An 18,778-nucleotide genomic window follows, 5' to 3' on the forward strand; every position below is an offset into this window, starting at 1 on the left:
TTCGCTCTGGCTACCATCAAATCAAGATACGAGCAAGTGATATTCCGAAGACGGCATTCTCAACCAGATATGGGCTATATGAATTCTTGGTGATGTCATTCGGGCTGACAAATGCACCAGCATATTTCATGTATCTGATGAATTCTGTTTTCATGCCGGAATTGGACAAGTTCGTAGTGGTTTTCATTGATGATATTTTGGTGTACTCAAAGAATGAAGAAGAACATGCCGGGCATTTGCATGTAGTACTTCAACGTCTGTGAGAGCACCACCTTTATGCCAAGTTATCCAAGTGTGATTTTTGGCTAAAGGAAATCAAATTCTTGGGTCACACTATCTCTCAGGCTGGAATAGCTGTTGATCCTGATAAAGTGCAAGAGGTGATGAACTGGAAGCCACCAACAAATGTCCGTCAGATTCGGAGTTTTCTGGGATTAGCTGGTTATTACCGAAGATTTATTCCGGACTTCTCTCGAATTGCGAAGCCTATAACTGAGTTGCTGAAGAAAGAAGTCAAATTTGTTTGGAGTCAGAAGTGCGAAGATGCCTTCCATGCATTAAGGCAGCATCTGACCACAGCACCAGTATTGGCACAACCCGACAACAGCAAGCCTTTTGATGTATATTGCGATGCCTCTGGCACCGGGCTAGGTTGTGTCTTGATGCAAGACAACCGAGTCATTGCTTATGCCTTAAGAGCACTCAGGCCTCATGAGCAAAACTATCCCACTCATGACCTCGAGTTGGCAGCAGTGGTTCATGCATTAAAGATGTGGTGGCGTTATTTAATGGGAACCCACTGCAACATCTTCACTGATCATAAGAGCCTTAAGTACATCTTTACTTAGGCTGATCTCAACATGAGGCAGAGAAGATGGCTAGAGCTGATCAAGGATTATGACCTGGAGGTACATTATCACCCAGGAAAAGCTAATGTAGTAGCAGATGCCTTGAGTCGGAAGTTGCAATGCAATTGTATTCTGATGGATTCTCGCATTAACACCTTGTGTGATGAGTTGAGCAAGATGCAAATTGAAGTGATTCCTTCTAGTTCTTTGTCTCACATTTCTGTTGAGCCAACTTTGCAAGACCAGATTATCATGGCCCAGCTCAGTGACAAGGGACTGCAAATTCTCAAGAAGAATCTCCATCAGAAGGTTGAGAAGTATAATTGTTTCCGCCAGGATGAAAAGGGAGTGTTATGGTTCAAAAGCAGATTGGTAATTCCTAAAGATCAGGACCTCAAGAGGAAAATCTTGGATGAGGCTCATCTCTCCAAATTCTCTATGCATCCGGGAAGCACCAAGATGTACCATGATCTGAAGCCTTTGTACTGGTGGACCAGAATGAAGAGGGAGATAGCCCAGTATGTATCAGAATGTGACACCTGTCAGAGGATAAAGGCAAGCCACTTGAAATCAGCTGGAGCTTTGCAACCCCTGTCCATACCTTCGTGGAAGTGGGATGACATCAGCATGGATTTCATTGTGGGTCTGCCCAACACCTCTCGTCATCATGATTCGATTTGGGTTATTGTGGACCGACTGACAAAAGTGGCACATTTTCTTCCTGTGCACACCACTAATAAGGCTCAGAAGTATGCGGAATTGTATATTGACCGGATCGTGTGTTTGCACGGATTACCTCGGACCATTGTTTCTGACCGAGGAGCCCAATTTGTTGCCAGATTTTGGGAACAATTGCAAGAGTCTTTGGGAACCAAGCTAATCAGGAGTTCAGCTTACCACCCACAGACTGATGGTCAGACGGAAAGGGTAAACCAAATCCTGGAGGATATGCTGAGAGCTTGTGCAATCGATAGTGGCAAGAACTGGGATAAGCACCTCTCCTTGGCAGAGTTTGCTTATAACAATAGTTATCAATCCAGCCTAAGGATGGCACCCTTTGAAGCTCTCTATGGAAGAAGGTGTAGGACACCACTCAATTGGTCTCAACCTAGAGAAAGAGAAGTTTTTGGACCTGACTTAGTGACTGAAGCCGAAAGGAAGGTCAAACTAATCAGGAAGAATCTAGAAGCTGCTCAGGCCAGGCAGAAGAGTTACCATGATAGAAGAAGGAAACCTCTCCAGTTCGAGGTGGGAAATTTGGTATACCTCAAGGTATCACCCACCAAGGGAGTGCAGAGGTTTGGGATCAAAGGCAAGCTAGCCCCTCGTTACATTGGACCTTATGAGATCATAGAAGCATGTGGACCCGTGGCATACAAGCTGAAGTTACCTTCAAAAATGTCTGCCATTCACAGTGTATTCCATGTATCTCAGCTGAAGAAGTGTGTTCGATTGCCGACCGAGATCATAGCAGAGCCAGAATTGGAGATAGAGCCAGATCTATCGTACCAAGAGTACCCCTCCAAGATTCTGGATCACAAAGAAAGATCAACTCGGGCTAAATCGATCAAGATGTACAAGGTCCAGTGGAGTAATCACTCAGAGGAGAAAGCTACTTGGGAAACCGAGGAATTCTTGAGATCCAACTTCCCCGATTGCCTACCTAAGGAAGCTGGTACGTAATCACACCCAACCCCTCCTCCTGCCCTTCGAATCTAATTTTCAAAAATATGATCTTAATTCAGAATGAAGTAACTATGAAGTAAAACTTAAAAAGGGCTTCCTTCTGAAGTTGCAAAGAGAATAACATTCGAAGAGCAGTTTTACCCTAATAATAACAATAATCACTCAATTCCTATAAGTCTCACCCTTTGCTTCACCCTGGGAGGACTCTGGCCCGAATCTCGGGACGAGATTCCTTTAAGGGGGGAAGGCTGTGACACCCCAGTGTCACTTAGGGGTTTCTCTTAAAAATGCCAAATCAAGAACCATCATTTTATGTGAACCAAAGTGAGCATGAGCATCAAATTAACTTAAGAATAAAGAATTCACCAAGCATATACTTAAAAGTATCATGATCAAAGCAAATGGGTCTTTCCAAAAGGTAATAATGTTGCAACCCTAATAAACCCTAAGTAAGCCAAGTTAAGCATAAAAGGGAATTGGGAGAAGTCATGAGGGAAAATGCAAAAATTTAGATATGATCAAATTACAAAACTTTAGTTCATCAAATAACTAACAAAACATAGTAAGAGAGTTTGGCCTTTTGGTCTTTTTAAAATTCCCAAATCAGCCCTTGAACCATGAACCCTTGGAGAAATTCAGATTTCTGAATTTCTGAAATTCAGACCTCTTTCCAAAGATCAACTGCGTTCTCTGTTTTTCGAAACTCAAAACTAGAAGATCCAAATATCAAAATTGTGCCAAATTCCCTTGAACACGTCCTAGAAAAGTTTGAACTCAAACCAAATTCATTTGACACGGTTTTGGCGCAGTTTGACCTCGGGACCAGACATTCTGACACTGGCACCTTGGTGACGCTACAACTCCCTGTCCCTAGCCTAAAACCGCGCGACGTCCATACACAAAAGACAAAGCAAGGTCAGGTGAACAAATCCTTCACAACGATCTTGCCCAAATTCGCGAAGATTTGCACCCAACCAGCGCTTGAACATGGGCAGAGGCAACGGGCACACGTGTTCGACCGTGGCTGACACCTCCGGTTCACGCCTGTTCGTGCACCGCGCCTCCCAGTGCACGCCCGCGCGCGCTCGCCGGTCCACGGCCGCCCGTGCACCACGCCGTGCCTATAAAGCCTCCCCAGGCGCGCCCCACTTCACCCCGCGCTCACCTTCACCGGCCAGCCCCCTCTCCTTAGCTCCGGCGAGCTCAATTCCGCCCGCCATTGCCGCCAGAGCTTCGGCCACCGTGGCCAGCCCACTCCAGCCACCCCCAAGTCGAGCCAGTGCTTCGGCTAGCTCTGCCAGTGGCCCGTGAAGCTTCCAAGCCCTCGGACCAGGCCGGACTTCACCGGAGGCCCGAGATCGACCTCACCGGACTTCGGTCTTTCGCCGCCGTGCGTGGACAGAGCTAACCGGTGAGTCTCCGTCCAATTCCTTGCACCCATATCTTCTCTGGCATCCGGTGAACCTCTCTGACCCGTCCAATTGAACTATCTCGCCGTGAGCAGGCCGGACTCCTCGCCGCCGACGAGCATCCCCGCCTGCGCGCGTGGACCGACCGACTCCGGCCATCCCCGACGGCGACCCGCACACCGTTGTGATCCCCGAGACCTCCCCTACGTCCTCGACCACTTCACCAGAGCCATCTCGCCGCCGGTAAGCCCCTCCGCCCTTTCTTCCGCCGCGGTTACTGTTTAAGTTAGGAGAAGGACCTCGGGTTAGGATTTGAAGAACCCGAGGGGTTTTCTGTAACGTCAGTGACCCATGTGAATAGTAGCCTAAGGACTGATCCGCGAAGAAAACTTAAAATACCCGCCAGGGACCCCCGTGCAAAGTGGTTTTCCATTAAATCAATTCTGTTAATCTTTTTAAAATGACCAGAGAACTTAGAAAACCCATAACTTGATGAATTCTTAATAAAAAGTTGTCAAACTAATTTTGCTAAATCCTAAATAATATGATCTATCATTTAAAAATGATAAACCATATGCTTTCTGTTCTAAATTTTAGAGTTTAAAATTAAAGACAGAAACTGACCAAACCTTGTTTAATTAAGGAAAATTAGTTTTACTTCTGTACTGAACTTAAGAAAATTTGTGGGTATTCAAACCTCATTTAGACACTGTTTAAAAATAGTAGGAACCCCAGCATTGGAAAATATGATGTAGATATTCAATTAAAGCTATTTTGCCCAAAACTTAGGAAAAATCAGAAAGGCATTAGGAATTCATGAATAGTGATTAAAATTATTTTTTCTAGTTTGCGTAAGTAACAGAGAACCTAGGAAAAATAAAGAGACCATTAGTCCAGATCAGTTTTAAATTGGAATGCTTTATTTAGCCTTATTTGAACTGAAAATCAATTATTAGAATTACAAAACTATACCCAAAATGGATAATAAAAATCCAGTGGACTTACAACCACTAGAGCCCCACTACAAAAATAAAGAACACCTCAGCCCAACCTTTTAAGTGAGGACATTAAATATAAGATGATAATGAGGCATTTTCCAAATAAGTCATGAACAACCCCTAATAATGCAATAGTGGGCAACCAAAAATTAGCTAAGTTCATAATGAGATAAACCACCAGAGAAAAATACAAACCCATGAAAAAGGAGCAAACTCTTACCTATTGCTAATGTTTTATGAGAAAGGCCACTAAATTCAAATAATGCATACCACCCCTTCCCTTAAACAAAAAGATGCCAAACTTCAGAATGATTGCTCTTGCGCAAAACAATAACTAAGAAAAATAAGAACTCTGTTGTTTGATATTTTTCAAATATAGTAGTAGTAGAAAGCACCTATTTGGCTAGAAACTTGTGAAAACCATAGAAAAATAATTAAAAGGTATTAATGACTAGAAATTTGTATCAAGTCATGTTATAACACCTAAAAGCCAGCAAAAATAAGTTTTAGAGAATTACCCACTATTAAATAATAGTTGTAGTTCAAAGCACCCCTTCTGCCCTAGAATTTAATAATTTTTTCCAGAGAAAACCATTCACTTTCTGATCCCCAAATTTTCAGACAGAGAAACATACACTAGTACCAAGCCACTGTAATTTTTGCAGAATTTTTAGAATTTTATAAAAGCAACTTGTAGTTCAAACCCACTCCAAAACAATTAAGAGAATAAAAGAAAAGGAAAGAAGAAATAAACCCCACCCCAATAAGTCTAACTTGAGTACTTATCAACTCTCAATAAGACTTAAAAGGAATTCAGTGGAACCCCAAAAATAAACCTACCACTTGCCTTAGCTAAGTTTAACCCAATTTACCAAGTATACCACCCAAGGGCCTTACATCAGTACAGTTAACCTTGTTTAACTCAAAGTAGATCATACACCTCCAAAGTTATAATTTCTAAAAGCACATATCATATCATGCATATATCTTACGCAATGCATTCATTAGATTGTAATCTTGCCGACGAAGAGTACGTGCTCATCCCCGAGCAAGGACCTGTCCAAGAGGAGGACCAGGAGCAGGCTTTAGAGGCTGCTATTGAGGATCTCCCCGCAGCCCCAGCAATTGAAGGCAAGCCCCGGTTTTATGCATAACCTGTTAATTATGCTATTTACTACACTTAATGCTTGTAGGATTGTAATGTGCACTTAAGTGTAGGAGTTGCTTGAAACCTCTAGTTGCATGAACTTAGGATTCCTTTTTGAGATGAATACTAGTATGCTAGGTCGAGTAGCTGCTTGCTAATCAGGATCTCGGTAGAAGTCGAGTGATTTTTCTAGCACTCGCGCGAGGTCAGGAATTGATTGTATTCATCTTGATAACGGGATATATGTTAGTCTATGGACTTGGGTCCAGGGAGGATGCCTTGTCCATGAGACGGGAAAAGGAATTAAGGATTAATGTGTGGATACCTGAGTCAAGCTTTTGAACGTACTAAGCACATGCCGGGAAAAATGGTAACCGATAAACCTAGTACCTGAGTGAAGCCGGGCGCGGACTTTATCCCTCATGCGACCTGAGACTGGGTCTCCCATGCTAGCTATGGTGGGTACAAGTGCGGTCACTGCACGGCGGCAGCCGGGGTCAGTGGAGCATTGTATGCCAAGGCGGTGAGGCCTGGACGCGAACGGGGAATCGATGGGGACGGTTGTCATGTGTGGGGTCGGAGTACCCTGACATGCCGTGTGTTTAGGTTTACCTTGCAAGGTTAAAACTCGATTCGAATCGTCTACTTCTCGCAGCTAATGAGACTGCTTGACCCCTTGTACTGCATCGAGTAAGAAGTGAAATGAGGTTACATGAGATAACTTGTTGATTGAACTAAATGCTTGTCACCATGTATGCTTAGAAGGAGCAAATCTAGCTAAGTTAATGATGATAGAAATTGAAAGGCAAAAAAATTGATTTTAGAAACAGCTAGTGCTTTTGGCAAACCAAACCCCTCAGCCAAACAGCTGCATAGTCTAGAGGTAGAGGAGTAGACTCCTCACACCGGTTAAGTCTAGCTGAGTATTAGTATACTCAGCCTTGCTTGTGGCATAATTTTTGCAGGTACCATTCAGGAAATGGTTGATGGTGTGACTTGGCCTACCACCCTGCCACCGGGTTGGACGGTCGAGTGGGATGTTGCTCCGGCAGGGAGGAGCACGAGGAGTAGTGGGCTTGGCCTTGCCCATTTCCTCGATACCGACGACGTCGATTATCCGCTGCACTTTATTTTGTGAACTTTATTTGCTACTCAAAAACTCCGATCTATGTAATAATCCAGCACTTAATTTGAGGTTTCCTGTTTTATTGTATTTCTTCTGTGACTGACCTTCGAGTGAGATTGTGGAATTTGATCCTGGTTAAGTGGCTCTATCAGACTAGATCTGAGGGACTGACGGGTTATTCCGATTTAAGTGTGTTACGGCCCCTGAGGCGTGACTTAGGCACTTAAGCTGGAATAATTCGGGTGGTTCCGCCACAGAGGACGAGATCTCCCACTGCAAAGGATCGTCGTCGCACGGCCTTGTCGTGATAGCGTCTCAGAGTTTGCTGGTATCACGCTGATTGAATTACTGCGTTCAGCCGTTCTTCTTTGAGTACATCAATATCCTCCAGCCTAGTAGCTTCGGCTTCTGCTATGCTTTCAAAAACTAACCTTGGCGCCCCAAACTTGAGATCAGCGGGTAATACTGCCTCTGACCCATAGACAATGAAGAAAGGAGTGTTTCCGTGCAGAGCTCGACTAGGTTGAGTTCTTAGGCTCCAAACGATGTAGGGCAACTCCCTTATGCATTTTCCTGTGAACTTTTCATTTTTATCGAAGACCTTTTTCCTGAGTGCCTCTAATATCATCCTGTTAGCTCGTTCAACCTGCCCGTTGGCTCTTGGGTGTGCCACCGAAGCGTACTTGATCTGAATGTTCTTTTGCTCGCAGAAATCGAAGAACTTTGAACTTGTGAAGTTGGATCCCAGGTCAGTTATGATACTATTCGGTATTCCGAATCTGAATATTATGTATTGTATGAATTCCACGGCCTTAGTTGAGGTTAAATAAGCAATGGGTTTGAACTCTATCCATTTAGTGAATTTACTGGTATGGTCTACAGTTGCTGTGCTGGTAGATGTTGTTGCTTTGACAAGTACTGGCAAGCTTCGCACCTTTGAACTAACTCGGCTGCATCACTTTTCGCCATCGGCCAATAGAATCCCGACCTGAAGACCTTCCCGACTAGTGTCCTGGATGCTGCGTGTATTCCACATTGTCCAGCATGGACCTCATCTAGAAGTCGCTTCCCAGTAGATGAGGGAATGCATTTCATGAGGATGCCTGATGCACCCCTTCTGTATAGTGTCTCCCCAATGAGTGTGTAGTGAGCTGACTGTCTAGCGATGCGCTCGGCTGCATTTTTGTCATCTGGTTCCTCTTCATTCTTTATATATCTGATGATTGGCCTTCTCCAGTCATCAGAATCTGACTCTGGTTGATTCACGATATTACATTCTTCTGCCTGATCCATTGAGATGCTTGGATGTGATATTTCTTGTACAAAGACTCCAGGTGGGACCTGAGTTCGACTGGATCCTAGCTTGGACAATACATCGGCTGCCGTGTTTCGATCTCTTTCTACATGATGAAATTCCAGACCTTCAAATTTATCTTCTAGTTTTTGGACGGCGGCGCATTATTTTCCCATTGAATCGCTCGAACAGTCCCATTCTTTGTTTATCTGGCTTATGACTACCAAAGAATCTCCATATACCATCAGTCTCTTGATGCCTAGTGATATAGCGATGTTCAGTCCATGAATCAGAGCTTCTTACTCGGCTGCGTTGTTGGAGGCTGGAAATAGCAACTGGAGGGCATAATTGAGGTGCTCGCCTCTAGGTGCGGTAAAGAGAATTCCCGCGCCTGCTCCCTGCAGTTTCAACGAGCCATCAAAATACATTCGCCATACTTCTGCGGTTTCTGGGTTGTCTGGTACTTGTTGTTCAGTCCATTCTGATACGAAGTCAACCAACGCTTGAGTTTTGATGGCAGTGCGAGGTCTAAATTCGATGTCATGAGATCCCAGTTCACAGGCCCACTTGGCTATTCGGCCAATGGCTTCTTTGTTGTGAAGAATATCCCCTATCGGAAAACCAGTGACTATTATGACTTTGTGGTCGTCAAAGTAGTGATGTAGCTTGCGGGCAGTTAGAAGTACTGCATATAATAGCTTCTGAACTTGAGGATACTTTTTCTTTGAGGGACCCAGAACTTCACTGATGAAATAAACAGGATGTTGCACTGGGTAGGCATGTCCTTCTTCGGCTCGCTCGACTACCAACGCGGTGCTTACCACGTGAGTCGTGCAAGAGATATACAGCAGCAAATCTTTAGCTGGTTGAGTTGACGTGGCTCGCCGTGGCGGCTTCAGCACTGGTGGTGTCGTCAAGAATTTTTTCAGTGCATCTAGAGCTTCCTGTGCTTCAGAAGTCCACTGAAACTTATCCACTTTCTTGAGTAGCTTGTAAAATGGTAAACCTTTTTCTCCCAGCCTGGATATGAATCTGCTCAGGGCTGCCATACATCCGGTAAGTCTCTGAACTTTCTTTTGTGATCGTGGTGCCTCCATTTTCATGATGGCTTCAATCTTATCCGGATTAGCTTCAATTCCCCGGTGGCTGACAATAAATCCGAGTAGCTTTCCTGCTGGTACCCCAAAGACACATTTTTCGGGATTAAGCTTCCATCGATATCGCCGAAGACTGTTGAAAACCAGCTGTAAGTCTTCGATGAAGTTTTCCGAGTTCTCCGTTTTGATTACCACATCATCTACATAAGCTTCCACACGCTTGCCCCAGTGATCGGCTAAGCATGTTTGAATAGCTCTCTGATAAGTCGCTCCAGCGTTTTTGAGGCCGAACGACATGGAGGTATAGCAGAAAGCACCGAACGGAGTGATGAACGCTGTTTTTTCCTCGTCTTCTTTTGCCAAGCTAATCTGATGATATCCGGAGTAGCAATCCAGGAAAGACAGCACAGAACATCCAGCGGTGGAATCTACCACCTGATCTATCCTAGGAAGCCTGAAGGGATCCTTTGGACAGTGTTTGTTGAGATCCGTATAGTCGACGCACATGTGCCAATCCACTTTATTCTTTTTGAGTACAAGAACAGGGTTGGCTAACCACTCGGGATGTAACACCTCTCTAATAAACCCAGTCGCGACCAAGCGAGCCAACTCAGCGCGAATGGCCTCTCTCTTGTCGGGCGTGAAGCGACGTAGTTTTTGCCGAATCGGCCTCGCCTGGGGATAGACCTTCAGTTTGTGCTCGGCCAGTTCTCTTGGGACTCCCGGCATATCCGCAGGTTGCCATGCGAATACGTCTCGGTTATCTTGCAGAAACTGGACGAGCGCGCCTTCCTATTTGTCGTCCAGGCTGGAGCTGATGAAGGCTGTCTTGCGCTCATCAGCGAACCCAAGGTTGATCCTTTTAGTTTCTTCAGTCGGCCGCATAGAGGTCGCAGCTTGAGCTTCGTTTGCAGGTGCTGCAAGGTCTTCCTCAGGCTTAGAGTTTGCCTGCGCTGAAGAAGTCGCCGACGGTTTGGTGGTGAGGGCCGCCTGGATGGCCACTCGGAAACACTCTACGGCGCCTTGGAAGTCAGCGCGCACAGTTATGATTCCTTGCGGTCCTGGCATCTTCAATATCATATACGTGTAATGCGGAATGGCCATGAATTTTGCCAATCCCGGCCTCCCGATGATGGCGTTGTACCCGCAGTCGAAGTTTGCCACTTCGAACCTCATGAACTCGGTTCTGTAGTTCTCCGGAGTTCCGAAGGTGACGGGCATGTAGATGTGGCCCAGCGGGTATTTCCCTTCAGTCAGCACGATGCCGAAGAAAGGAGTGTCTGACTCATGGAGCTCTTTGAGGTGAACTCCCAAGCCTTGAAGTGTTCGGGGGAAGGTGACGTTGATGCTGCTCCCCCCGTTCACTAATACCTTCTTCACCCTGCTCTCTCGAATCACCGGATCGACGAGGAGCGGGTATTTGCCTGGGTGGTCAAAGTTGAGCCATTGATCTGCCTGAGTGAAGGTGATCGGGTGCTCCGACCATCGGTACGGAGCGGGAGGACTGGTGGTCGCCACCAATATCTGGCGATCGTTGAGCTTTTGTTGTCTTCTGTTCTCCTGCGATCCGTGTCCGCCGAAGATGACGTTGACCTCTCTGTCAACGCGCGGGAAGGCTCCACCTCCTCCTTCCTCCTGCTGCTGGGGTTGTCGCGGTTCTCCTGGTCCTCCCCGCGGCGGAGGAGGAGGTAGAGGTTGGAAGGGCCGACCGTGTCCGACGGAGTGCTTGAAGTCTCTGCAGTTCCGAAGGGTGTGGCGCATGTCCTTGTGGTACGGGCACTGGGCGTCGAGGATGTCGTCCAGTGTGCGTTCGCCTCCGCGAGGTCCTCCTCTGGCGCGAGAGGCAGGTGGTCCGGCGGCGTGCACTTCTTCACGAGGCCTCTTCTCCCAGCGTTTGTCGGGTTGCTGGTTCGCGTCACGTCTTGGTGCTGCCGGTGCGGGCTTCTCTCCCCCGATGAGGTCCTGAGCTCGCTCGTCGGCGGTGATGTAGAGGTCGGCTTCCCGGAACAGCTGCTCGGAGGTAGTCGGCGCCTTCTGCAATATGGCTCGGACGAAGGCCGAGTCATTGGATCCTCTATAGAAGTCCTCGATCACGGCCGCCTCCGTGACCTCGGGGATGCGATTTCTCATGGTCTGGAACCTTTTGAGGTACGACCGGAGAGTTTCGTCCCCCCGACTCTTGATGGATTTGAGGTCCCATGGTTGCGCTGGTTTGTCGGAGAGGGATTGAAAGTTGGCGGTGAAGCGTCGATTGAAGTCGCTCCAGTCGTCGATGCAGTGTCGGGGTAGATGCCGCAGCCATTGTAGCGCGTCTTGCCCGAGGACAATGAGTAAGTATGCGGTCATAACGTCCTCGGACGCCCCAGCAGCTCGAGCAGCGGTGGTGTAGACGGCCAGCCAGCCTCCTGGATCCTGCTTAGGTTCATATTTGTCGACATTGGATACCTTGAAGTTAGGAGGCCATTGAATGGCCCTAAGGCGTGGAGTAAGGGCAGACACTCCACACGTGTCTTCTTATTGTCGGGGATGATGTCTGTCCCGGGGAGGGGAGTAGTTGTTGTGGTTCCTCGACTGTCCCCGGGTAGTACCGCTAGTCGAGGCCGTTGTCGACTCAGTTCTGGTGGCCTGATTCCGAGCTGGGATGCCATGATCCCTGTCGTACTCCTCCTGGTGACGGATCTCGTTCTCATGTCATCGTTCACGCGAGGCATTGATGGAGCTTCGCGCGTCTCGACGGCTGTTGATGGCGTGTCGTAGGTTGTTCGGCGGGTGAGTGAGAGGTAGAAGATGGTTGGCTGCCTGGGTGAACAGTCGTCGATAGCCCTCGGCGTCGGGAGTCCGAGGGAGTCCATCAACTATCCGAGCTAGTACCCCTCCGACTTCACTCGGCGTGTTCATGGCTCGGGCGAAGTCGGGATTCAGGTTGCGCCCGAAGAGTGGATTTTCTCGACGTTGCCTTGCCCCCTGCTCGGCTTGTTCCTGAGCTCGTCGGCGATCACGCCGTCGGGAGTTCCTTCGTTCTCTGAAGACGCGTTCCTCCGGAGTTTCTCCTATCTCTGAGACCTCGTCTTGCGAGACAGGTTGCTCTGGATCCCGCTCTCCGGCCTCGTGATGTCGCCGGATATTTCGGCGTCGGTTCCTCCGTCGACGGGATTCCCGCTGAGGTGGTTCTTCTCCGGGCGCGGTCGGCTCGTCGTCGGAGACAGGGGGGCGACTCCACTCTCCCGATGAAAAGAACGTCGGGGTAGAATGGTGCGACCGTCGTGGCGATCTTCTTTTCGTTCTCCTTTGAGGGCGGAGGCACGGAAAGAACAACTTGCCTCCTCCCGGTTTTGTTTGTTTCTTTCTTCCTTGCGATTTGTGTCCATTCTTTCGTCGGGGAAGTAGACAGTGGAGTTCTCCGGGTCTGTGGGCCCTCGGCCCCTGGCTTGCTGAAGGCGATCTTCTTTCGGAGCGCTGGAGGTTGCGCTTTTTCCTTCCTTACTCCGATATTCTCGGAGTTTGTTGGAGGAGACTTCTCCTTTGGCGGACCTGCGATGCGATGTAGAGTTCCTTCTTCATCTGCTACGGATGAGATAGTTCCAAAGCAGAACACAGATCCGGGGCGGAGGGTGATCTTGCGGTGGAAGGTGACGGCCATTGAGCTAGCTTAGATCGGCGACACACCCCCTATCTGGCGCGCCAGCTGTCGGTGTTTTGGGTCCGACCGTACACCCGGGGTTGCCCCTCAAGGTGTTTTTAGGAGTAGGACGGTGTCGCCGACTGTAGCTAAATGGTTCGTGCCGGATGCACGAGGAACAATGGACAATGTTTACAGGTTCGGGCCGCTTGGAGATGCGTAACACCCTACGTCCTGGTGAGAATGTTTTACGTGGTGGATTACAAGGGAACTCTCTAACACTAGAGAATAGAGAGTTGGGGTGGATGGTTGAGTAGTGAGATAGATCGTTCTGAAGGGGTGCCCCCTAGGCCTTATATATTCGACCGTGGGGCAATACATGCGGCTATGATAACAACGCGCACCTAAGAGATAGTGAACTGATTGAGTCTATCTTTCTATAGTTCTGTCGACTTATCCTCGCCTGGTTCCGTTGTACGGGGCTCTAGCGCGGGAAAGTCGGGTCTCTGTTGTGGTTGCTTGCCCAACGTTGTTGGGCCATCCGGCTCGCACCGATCCGGCCTTATGTCGATCTGCTTCACTGGTCGTTCTTCCCCAGGCCCATGAAGGAATGACTTTACGATTTATTGGGCCTTTGGGCCTTTCGTGAGGTCTTTTATCCTTCCAGTGGACCAAGGGGATATCTGTCGCCCACACTTATAGATGAATGTCAAGGACATAAATGTACGTTTACTCGGGCTGTCTCATGCCTATAAATAGATGAACAGTAGCACCGTACTGTTCACGATGTTTTGTAATCTCCCTCGCATCAACAACTTCGAGCAAGCCGAAGGTACCAATGTAATATTAATATTGTCAACACTCATGCATGTTTTATGAAATGCAAATATGTATGAATTAATGAAATACAGTTACTGCCTTTATCCTTCCACATTACTAATCACATATTAAATGATGAAGGTATGTCCTTCTTGACCTTCGTCTGATGAGCATTATATCCATGTGGAAATAATGCTTTTAAAGACGAAGGTCTGTAAAAATTAACAATTGTGTTACCTTGTTCTTGATCTACAGCATTTGAGAACAAGTTACCAACATTGGCGCCCACCTCTGGTGAACTCAAACGACCACCTTCGGCAAGCATCTATCTTCACCATGTCACCGAAGAAGACAACAGCGCTAGGGGCTGCCCTGCATCCACTGGACACAAATTAGGAGACAGTCTCCCTGCAAGAAGCTAGGAGCCCAAAGAGAAAGGCTACTAGCCCAACACCTTAGGAGGAGGAGCTGGATCAGGAGATCAGGGACTTAGAGGCTATTCACCAACAGGTGCAAAGGAAGAGGGAAAAGATGCTTCGGCTCGCCGATCTTCAGAGAAAGATCGACGAAGCTGCCGAAGAAATGCGTCACCTCACTCAAGATGACCAAGACCGAAGGCCCCAACACGGGGAGCTTTGTCAAGAAAGCCCAATCAATGATGATGAATGGTACGATGACTTTCATCATGGTAACTTTGCTTTTGATGATGCTTCTCCTCTACCAGCAGAGTTGCAGGCTACCCCGTGGCCACCATCTTACAAGCCACCTCAACTCCCCATGTATGATGGACACTTAGATCCGAAGCAGTTCCTGATGAGCTACGAAGCAATCATATCCTCATATGGGGGCAACACTGCCGTCATGGCGAAATCCTTCGTCATGGCAACCAGAAGTGTGGCTCAAACATGGTATTCTTCTTTTTGGTCGGGAACAATTACGTCATGGCAGAAGCTAAGGATATGCTAGTCACGAAGCCAATCACTGCCCAAGCCCTGTTCCAGTGCACACAGGACCATGAGGAGTACCTACAGGCGTACGGCCAAACGTTGTTGCGACTGAGAGCTCAGGCGCCTACAGTGCCCAATGAGATTGTCATTGAAGCCATGATCAAGGGGCTTAGACTGGGACCAACGACGCAATATTTTGCAAGAAAGCCACCGCAAACCTTGGAGAAGCTTCTCCAGAAAATGGATAAGTACATCAGAGCCGACAATGACTTTTGACAAAGAAGAGAAGAAGCATATAGATACTCCGAGATGATCAGGGGCTTCGGAGGAAGACTCCACCCTAGGAATGTCAGGACGATCCATAACCCCAGCTCAAGCAAAGACAGGGGGAATCATACCCAAGGGCAACAACATAGTTCTCAATCATCAGGGGCACAACAAAGTTCTTTTAGGCCACCAGCTCCAAGAGGCAGAGGGGGCAGAAGCTTTGGAGGAAGATATGGTAATCAGCCAGGAGATTGTTCTACCTATTTTGTGGCAAAGACAAGGGACACGTTGTTGGGGCGAAGGCGAAGACGCTACCCTTCGCTCGAAGCCTTCGTCGCCTTGATACACCAACGAAGACCACGCCCGAGCGAGCCGAGGGCGTCGGTCGGATGAGGACCGGCGCGACCGCCCTTTGTCCTCTCCATTGCAAGACGAAGACAAGGCTATGTCGAAGTCTGCTAGTCCCACATCCTCACCGCATCGGGAGGCCCAAGTGGGATTCGGCCCACTGTAACGGGCCACACGTGGATAAGCATGTTATGGGCCACGTTTATAATAGCCTTTTCTGTAATGACGGTCTGTAACCTCCTCTCATGAGAATATTTTGGGGATAGTCCGGGTACCTGAGGGCATAAACATCCTTGCCAAAGGACGATGGTCACTCGGGTGCCTATAAATACCCCTGTACAGTGCCCTTGAGATGCCAGATTAACAGAGCTACTGACATCCCCCATTGAACTTTGCAAACACTATCTCCACTTTCTCGTTGGATCTACCTGCCCAGGAAAGCAAGTCCCAACATTTGGCGCCCACCGTTCGTGCTACGAACAAACAACCCACGATGGCACCCAAGCGAGCTAGTTCGAAGGCAGCCCCATCCATCGACGAAGCAGCGAAGGCAGCGCTGCTGGTTGAGAAAAAAGGCAAGGCCCTCGTGGACAACACCCCCCAAGAAGCCTCCGAAGATGAAGTTGTCAGCAAAAGACAGCGCCAAGAGCACCCCACTCCCAAAGGCACCCTACGCACCTGTAGCTCTGGAGGACTACAACAAGAACCACCTCCAGGCTTCGCTCCCCCAGAGGCCGAAGACGCAATAGAGGACGGTGAAGTCATCGGCATCTCAGCCGAGGAACATCTACAGCTGCGGGCCCTGCACCTCAAGAACCACAACCTCCAAAAGCAGAAAGACATCCTCGAGGCCAAGCGCCAACGTGTCACCGTGCAGGCCAAGGTGCGCTAGATGATACGAGACGAGGAGCAGAGAGCGAGGGAGCTCAAGCAAGAAATCGCGCTCATGCAGAGCGAAGGCCAGCATGATCTGCAGCACGGACCGCCCCTCCAACAGCGCGTCCCAGCCGGAGATCTATTCATACCCCAGCGCGGGCCCTATATTCCGCATGTCACAGCTTTCCAAGGGATCAACTACCTTGATGAGCGAAGCCCCCTGGCTCCGCAACTCCAAGCATCACCTTGGCCCGCCAACTTCAGGGCAGGCACCAACCCCAAGTACAACGACAACACTGGCCCAGCACAATACATCATGAGCTACCAAGTCATCGCCGCACCGTCCAGAGGGGATGACGCCACAATGGCCAAATCTTTCATCATCGCGCTCGAGGGTCCGGCCTTGACCTAGTACACCAGGTTGCCGCCACTATCCATTGACTCCTGGAAAGGACTCTAGGACAACTTCCTGCTCAACTTTCAAGGGTACTGACCCGATACTGACGCCTTAGCCGAGCTATCACTCTGCAAGCAGCAAGAGAAGGAAACCCTTCGGGAGTACTACAGAAAGTTCCTGACTTTCAAGTCACAACTGCCATCGGTCGACGACCACATTTCGATCCATTACGCCATCATTGGCCTTCGGGCTAGCGTCCTGTACAGTCACTGCATCAGGGACCCACCCAAAAACCTCTAACAGTTATATCAGCTATTCGAGAAGTATGCCAGATCCGAAGAGCTACATCAGCGAAATGTCGAATCTTAGAGGAAGCCAAAGGACCCTCCGCAGTCCAGCAGAACTTGGACCAGGCCTTCGCAGCCAAACTCCGGCCGGGACAGCCGAAGCCAACAATAGGTGCACAACATAGCCAATCAGCACCCAGCCGGAGAAACCGTCCGCCGCCAAGAATACCCCCCTCCCAAGGCTGCGGCAATGGCACCAGAGGAAGAGGTCGGGGACGGACGCAGTAGCCACGCAGATTCTACTGCCTATTCCATGGTGAGGACTGTGCGCACCCCATAAGAGATTGTCCTAAAATGAAGGCCACCAGGGACAGGATGTCCAGGGCACAACCAGCCGACAACCAGAGAGTTGTCACGCACACATACCACCACCAACAACAACAACCTTACAACAACGACCACGTCCAACACGCACCCAACCACGCGTACCAACACCGCCAGGAAGTGCAAGTCCTACCACCCCCGCCTCCACCTCTGCATCACCCAAATCCACACCACCATAATCACCCCCAACCACCAAAGCAAGAAGACTTCGCCGAACAGCCATATCGTGGAGTCATCCATATGATCACCGGAGGGTCTAGCGTGGACTTTGAAACGAAGCGACAAAAGAGGGACCACTACCGAAGTGTTAACCATGTCGCCCTCACCGGCCCAGTCGTACAAACAAGATGGTCTCATGTGCCACTCACCTTCGACGCTAGGTACGTTGATCTGCGCAGTGCCCTTCACGTCGACGCCATGGTGATCAACTGCAGCATAGCAGGCTGGGACTTCCACAAAGTCTTGGTCGACAACGGTAGCCAAGCCGACATCATCTTCCTGCAGCCTTTGACCGCATGGGCATCAGCCACATTTTGCTCAAGCCTTTAGACAACCTCCTTTACGGCTTCGGTGGGAAGGGCACTTTTCTCGTCGGCAAGATCGAGCTACCCCTATCCTTCGGTGTAGCACCCAATGCACGAAGTGAGCAGGTCACCTTCGAAATTGTCGACATGGTATACCCGTACAACGCCATAATGGGTCGGGGCTCCATCAACAAGTTTGAAGCGGCCATTCACAGACTTTACTTATGCATGAAAATCCCGGGTCCGCAAGGCGTGATCACAGTGTATGGAAACCAGCAGACCGCACACAATATTGAAAGAGACTTCATCCCAGGGCAACGGAATGTGCACTGTCTCACAGCACAACGCGAAGGCTTTGAAGGGACCCGCCCAGACGCCAACGAAAAAGTAAAGGCGCAGCTGCAAAGCAACGACGGAACAAAGGCGGTACCCCTCGACCCGGCCACCCCTAAGCAAACAGGCATAATTAGCGAAGACCTGACCTCGCAAGACGAGGAAAAACTCACCTCCTGCCTCTCCCACAACAAGGACGTCTTCGCTTGGTCCGCCCACGACCAGGTCGGATTTAGTCGCACCATCATAGAGCACGGCCTGGGCATCAACCCCTCGGTGCGCCCAAGAAAGCAACGACTGCGCAAAATGTCCGACGAGAAGACTAAAGCCACCAAAGCCGAGGTGCACCGCCTGTTGGAAGCCAACTTCATC

Source organism: Zea mays, chromosome 1, assembly GCF_902167145.1.
Source record: "Zea mays cultivar B73 chromosome 1, Zm-B73-REFERENCE-NAM-5.0, whole genome shotgun sequence".
NCBI classification, from domain to species: domain Eukaryota; kingdom Viridiplantae; phylum Streptophyta; class Magnoliopsida; order Poales; family Poaceae; genus Zea; species Zea mays.